Genomic DNA, 7,275 nt, shown 5'->3' with positions numbered 1-7,275 from the left:
TCGACATAAAAGAACCTGTTCCTCCACAGGTGTATGGAGGTGGGAATGCCAGTGATCATTTTTATCTCCGGACGCTGGCTAATGTAAATCCAACCCCCACCCTTGTGCTTCTTCAATTGCGCACACGCGCGGAACAACGGTACTGACAAGTCCCTCCGAAGCCGGCCCCGAATGAGGTATACAAACCCCGTGAGCAGCCTCCACGAGTTCGGCGCCACTTGGGCCGGAGCTAGCCCGTAATGCTGAAGCACCGAAGCGAAGAAGGGGTGTAGAGGAAATCGGAGTCCGGCCCTCAGTGACTCGCCATATATGCAAATATCGGAGCTTTCGTTACAGGCTCTATCTCCCTCCGTCGCCTCCCTCAGTCCAAACCTGGATGGGATGCAGTACTTATCCCTAATCACTGCCATGGCGGACTCATCCAGGTAGTTCTCCTCATTGAGAGCCTGTATGTTGTAGGTAGGGTTGGCATCCATACGGGCCCGTGCTACGACCTCAACGGCCCGGCCTGGGTGAAACGTTGTGGACGCCTCGCCGGCGTCACTACCAACACTCCCCCCTTGTGGGACGTAACTATCCGTTAGAAGCGGAGCGGTGTTCAGGTCTAATATCGCCTCGTCCTCCCCCTCCTCATCACTACCTATAACAGTCACACTCGCCGTTTTCGGGGCCGGTGACCAAGTAGGCCTATCCTCGATCCTAATCAACGATCTAGACCCTGAACTACTAGAAGACGACTCCCCCGAACCGGACTCAGAACTAGAGCTACTAGACATGAAAGCAGGAAAAGAAATGAATGAGACGCGCTCAAGAAAAATTACCGGATCACACTGAATGCTCCCGAATCCACCGCCGTTCACAAAAACTACACGGCCCGAACTGACCTTCGCCGAACTGGGCTTCGCCGAACCGACAGAGGAAAAAGAGGGGGAGAAGGAGGAGAAGTAAAAAGTGAAAGTGAGAAGGCAAAACCCACTCTTATATAGATTTCTCTGAGGCGGTGTGCATTAAATGAAGGGCGCACGTCTCGAGGACGCCCGAGGGGTGCCACGTGTCTTGTATTAATGGCGGGCACAAACTTCGAGACGAGTTCCAAGCAGTCCGGCCCAAGCCGGACTAGGTCGCTAAACGACAAAAGGCAGTCCGGCCCAAGCCGGACTGGATATGATGCGTTTTCGCAAAACGACAAAAGGCGGCCCGGCCCAAGCCGGACTGGATATAACGCGTTTCGCAAAACGACAAAGGCAGCCCGGCCCAAGCCGGACTGGATATGACGCGTTTCGCAAAACGACAAAAGGCGGCCCGGCCCAAGCCGGACTGGATATGACGCGTTTCGCAAAACGACAAAAAGCAGTCCGGCCCAAGCCGGACTAGGTCGCTAAACGACAAAAGGCAGTCCGGCCCAAGCCGGACTGGATATGACGCGTTTCGCAAAACGACAAAAGGCAGTCCGGCCCAAGCCGGACTGGGTCGCTAAACGACAAAAGACAGTCCGGCCCAAGCCGGACTGGATACGACGCGTTTCGCAAAACGACAAAAAACAGTCCGGCCCAAGCCGGACTGGGTCGCTAAACGACAAAAAGCAGTCCGGCCCAAGCCGGACTGGGTCGCTAAACGACAAAAGGTAGTCCGGCCCAAGCCGGACTGGATACGACGCGTTTCGCAAAACGACAAAAATCAGTCCGGCCCAAGCCGGACTGGGTCGCTAAACGACAAAGATTAGTCCGGCTAAAGCCGGACTGACCAAAATCCGGACTGCCTCCAAAATCCGGACTGCCCCAATTTCCGGACTGCCGCCAGATTCCGGACTGCCACCAGATTCCGGACTGCCTCAAAAATCCGGACTGCCTCCAAAATTCGGACTGCCCCCAATTTCCGGACTGCTTCAGACTCCGGACTGCCGCCAGATTCCGGACTCCCACCAGATTCCGGACTGCCTCCAAAATCCGGACTGCCCCCAATTTCCGGACTGCCCCAGAATCCGGACTGCCCCCAGATTCCGGGCTGCTCCAAAATCCAGACTGCCACAGATTCCGGACTGCTCCAGATTCAGGACTGCCACAGGACAAGCCTCGACCACTTCCAATCGGAAGCGTACCCCACCATATTTCCCCAAGTTACCATAATAACTTGGAGAACTGGGGGGCAACTGATGGGGTGCGACAGCGCAGCAGCCTGTTAGCTTCCAACACGTGGCTAGAGGAGGGCCCACCGCAGGACCCTCGCCAGCAGGGGTAGTTTGGTAATTCCCTCGGGGTAGGTGAACTCGAACCTATAGCTGGTCGACACCTGCGTTGGAGGCATTAACTCCCTACCTACCCCAAACTTTCCTTATAAAAAGGCTTCCAAAGCTCATAAATCGATTATTGAATTCTCACCCACCACTCTTAAAGCACCCTCTTCACTCCGGCTCATACTGACTTGAGTGTCGAAGGGCCTGTCCGGAGTACACTCCGGGTCGGTCATTCTGACCTCGTTTGCTCTTGTGCAGAATACAGCTCATCCGGACTCTACTTCCCTCCAGCTCGGCTCTTACGTCACTGCCATATCTGTTAACCGATTTTGGGCCTAACAGTTATGATGGTCTCGGACCATGGGCCCTCTCCACTATTAGTTTCTTTGTCCTAAAGAAAGCAACCAATGTGGTCGTACAACGATGGTCAAAGCCTCTAAGCATAAATAATACACCCTCTCTATTTTATGAAGATGATAAATCCGCACCCCCTTTAGGATAATTCACACCTCTTTACTGTAAATTGACGTCACAAAAAGGAGGGTATGTGGCAATCGAAATTACAAGGGGTTCTAATTATCCTAGAGGGGGTGCGGATTTATCATCTCCCTTTACCCTTCTCCAATTACATGCTGAATCGACCCCGATTTTACCCTCCTCCTCCCCCGTGACTGACTGTTACCAGGGTTTAACACAAGGGATTTAAGGGTCTGTTCCAGCGATAATAAATACGGAGTAATCCACATCATAATAAACCATCTTGGAGTCATGGTTTATCTATGTGAGGGCCCATCAAATGAATGCTTTGGATAACTCAAACAATGTGGCTCCAACAGTTATTTTAAGCTAGGGAGTAGATAAGCTATCTACTCCAGGGTACCTACTCTTTTCTCTTCCAAAAAAGTAACAACTAGTTTAGAGAAAGACGACAAGTTGGAGACTATGGCCAGACGACGGGCCCACCACTAAGTTCTTTGCCCTAAACAAAGGTGGTGGTACAACATTGTCTAATCATCAATACTAGCGGTGGACATGGTTCCGGTTCGAGCCGGGGAACCGAACCGAACCGAACCGGCACATTTAGTTCGGTTCGGTTTGGTTCCGGTTCTAAAAAATTGGAACCGGTGGATATTCAGTTCGGTTCTGGGTTTGGGATCCCGGAACCGAGAACCGAACCGAGAACCGACACTACTTAGGGATTTGATAAAATCAGTCCTCCCCCATTTAATTCACCCCTCTGTAACGTTTTCCTTTGCCTTTAAAATTTTAACTCACCCCCCTTTTACCGATTTGTAGTTCATAACTTTATATATAATTTGATAGGGCCTATTTGTAGTCCACATATATAAATGTTATCCCAACTTTGATATGCATTGGATATTGTATATTAGGAATTGCCCAAAACTTTGATACGAATGGTATATACCTGTTTGTAGTCCATATATACATGTTCACATATAATTTGATACGGCATGTTTGATAGGGCCTTTTTGGCTGTTTGTAGCTTGGTTGGGTAAACCCAGAACCGAACCGATTATATGGTTCTGGTTCGGTTCCAAACTTATATGTGTAGACACCCCATTTTGACCGTACCCTAATCTCTCCATGTTTGTGCAAAAACCCTATCAAACCAATTCTTTAGGACCCCAAATTTCTCCCCAAGGTAAGTTAGGGTCCCAGCTAGGTCCCCATAAAATTTCGTCGAAATCGGAGTGCGTTTGCCTGGCAAACGAGCCGAGAGAATATCGTAGTGTAAATTCAAGAGGGGAGTGAATCAGGGATTAAGGTGGCTGTCCCAAGAAAGATGAGGGGTAAAGATATCATTTTCTTATAACCCATCGAGTGAGGGTTTCAAAGGGGTTTTCATTTTTCGTTAAAAAAAAGAGAGAGAGAAAAAAGAGGGAGAGCCCGAGAAAACCCCAAAAACTGTATTTTCCGATCACCTTCTTCGGTGGATCTCACCGGAATCCTAAGCTCCGGCCGGCCAAGTCTCATTTTCTTTGGCCTAAAGCCTGCTATTAATCTCCAGATTTGAAGAGTTCATCTTGAGAAACACCATTTTTCCACCTCAAACCCTAACTGTACCTTTTCTTCTCCGGCGAGCTCATCTTCTCCGGGCGGCTAGTGCGGGAACCAGATCGGAGCCAAGTTTCGGGAGGTGATCTGTGCATAGCATGGCATAGATGCTAGGGAGATCTCATTTTCGTTTTAGAGAGAGATTTGAAAACCTAACCCTATTTGTCTTCATCTTCTCTGATTGAACCTTACGGCAAGCTTGCCGGAACTCCGGCTGGTCAATTTTCACCTCTTACTCCTCTCTTCATCACACTACTACAAGATCTGCAGAGAGAGAGAGAGAGAGAGAGAGAGAGAGAGAGAGAGAGAGAGAGAGAGAGAGAGAGAGAGAGAAGCTCCGGTCAATCCTTCTGGTCATTTCATCTTCTTCTCCGGTAACCTCTGCAAATTCCGGCAACATTCTAACTCCAGCCGGTCACTTTTTGGTTCCAACCGATTCACCTCCTCCGGTAACCTCTGTAAATTCCGGCAGATCCTCTTCTTCTTCCTCTATTAGCTTTCTTTGCTATACTCTAACAAGGGATCTTGCATTTATCTTTTCAAAACCCTAGCAGTTCTTTCATAGTCTCTTCATTTTTCTTTCTCAATTCCTCCATGGAAGCTCTGATCTACAACCAGATCGGGGATCCCACTCTCCCGATCTCCGATACCTCTCCAATTTCTTTCTCCAGATCCCATCCTATCCCCTCCTTAAATTCTCCAACTGCTATAAGAATTAGAATCAAAGACCTATTTTTAGTGCCTGATGGATGTGATCTGGTTGCTGCTGTTGCCCTTCCCGTTGCATTTGGAACCTCCCATGTAGCACTTGTTCGCAGGGCACAATTGAGCTCTGGCCATGGCGAGATTACCTGGACTCAGTTTTCCTCTTGTAGTTTTGTTTCTCTTTGCCGATCCTTCAATTTTTGCAAGATCTATCGATCCTCCAGCTCCTCCCCAAAACGAACCTAATTTTCCACCTGTACAATCTCCTTCACCTGAAGCTCCATTTCCTTCATTTTCTATTAACAAACCTCCATCTCCTTCACTTTCTATTCACAAAGCTTCTCAATCCCCGCAATTTCCACTGGAAAACTCTCCTCCGGCGCCTCTTCCTCACGAAAATTTCCCTTCTTCCTCTCCGTCTCCGACTTCGACTCCTAACAGCAGTAACATAGATCATGAATCAGATGGTGGTAGTGGCAATGTTGAGGGTTCGAAGGCTTCTTCGAGAAAATTGAACAGAGGGCAGAAGGCTGGGATTGTGGTTGGAGTTATTGTTGGTGTTGGGATTGTTGTCTTGGCGGCGGTGATCTACAAGAAGCGGCGAGATAATGTCCGGAGATCAGAGTATGGTAATGGTTATGGTGATAGGAGGGGTGATTGGAGGGAGGAGTAATGAGATTAGAGGGATTTTTGAGGTGGAGACGTATATTCATTTCATTCTATTCTTTTCTGACATCTGAAGGCCAGCCTAATGATCTAGTGAGTACCTGCAACTCTTGATTGATTCAGTTCTTTGGCAATATCACTAACAACTCAGGTACTATTTTTTTTTTCCTCCTCTCTAATTCATGCTTAATGTGTATTTCTTGCTGATTTGGTTAGTTTGGATCTACATTTGGTTTGTTTATAATCACTGTTGATAGTAAAATTTGTTTGGTCTAACAAATCCAACATGATCTGATTGCGGAAATTCAAGGGAATGGATCCCATATTTGATCCAAGCTCTTAAGGCTTAGATTGGATCTGATTAGGTAACTTGCTGTTTTCCAAATACCTAACATTTGATGCAAAAACCTTATCACATAGGAGAGACAGGAGCAGAATATCATTCCCAACTTATGCTTCTAGGTTAACTACTATGAAATTCATTTTCTATAAGTTTGGTTATTTACATGTCAGATATATAATGTTCATTTTCACTTAATCCATTGTTCATAAGAAGCTAATTTTCATAAGCTACAGTTACATCTTGTGTTGCTCATGACAGACATATTTTTGTCCTAAATTGTTTTTCTGATGTCGTGATTTTAGTAGCATTATGACATGTGAATAAGATATGAACTTTGGGAGTATTCCTTGAATGGTGAATTGATTATTTTGTGTAAGATTTAAATGCGGCGATGAAGGCGATAGCCTAAGCTCACCCTTAGAGGGATTTATTGGATTATGATAGTACCCTCTCCCCTCTTCTTTCCTCTTATTTAATTTTGAGTTAGATTCTGAAGATAAATGGATTGTTCAGGTGAGATTATATCAAAGTTCATTATACTCATTCCTTTTTATTTAAATAAATTGTTAATAGGAAGAAGGAGATCAGATGACTACTCTATTCGATATTATCGACATGAGTACTGTCTGATCTCAAGGCGGGATTAGAAATATTATCATGTGTATTTGATATCAGATGATTACTTTGGCATCATCTGATTTCATTGGAGTCCCCGTATTGGGGTTTGTGGTTGGTTTTGAAGTGTTTGATATTGTTTTTACTTTATTAGGCTATCCAGCGGCTGGTCTGGACTAATTAATGTTATTTATCATTTTATGATTGCTATTAGATTGTATATTCTTCTTTGCTTAGCACTTGATTTATTTTTAAAATAAAATTTGCGATTATCTGGTAGCCTTTTCTTCTTTTTTTGATAGACTAACACAGTCTTATAGATTTCTGTTAAAATTCTTTAGATATTAGAATTCCCTCTCGTTGCAAGGGCGATGAAGGCGCTAGCCTAAGCCCATCCTTAGGGGACTCGCTTAGTCCAAGTAGCACTCCTCTCATTTATTTTAAGACTTGTCCAGTCTTTATGGTATGTATCCCCTATACATTAGAAACCCATTCATTGCAAGGGCAATGAAAGAGTTCTCTAGAGCCCTCTCAGGGAGACAGGCTATGTCTCAGATAGAGAAAGTTGTATCCTTTAGAGACAAGCTTTGTCTCATTAGTGAGTCCATCCTTAGGAGACATGCCATGTCTCGTCAGC

The sequence above is a fragment of the Tasmannia lanceolata genome, unplaced genomic scaffold (assembly GCF_043159265.1).
Source record: "Tasmannia lanceolata isolate RefF3 unplaced genomic scaffold, GAP_Taslan_0.1 ptg000003l, whole genome shotgun sequence".
NCBI lineage: Eukaryota > Viridiplantae > Streptophyta > Magnoliopsida > Canellales > Winteraceae > Tasmannia > Tasmannia lanceolata.
Note: the sequence above shows the minus strand (reverse complement) of the source record.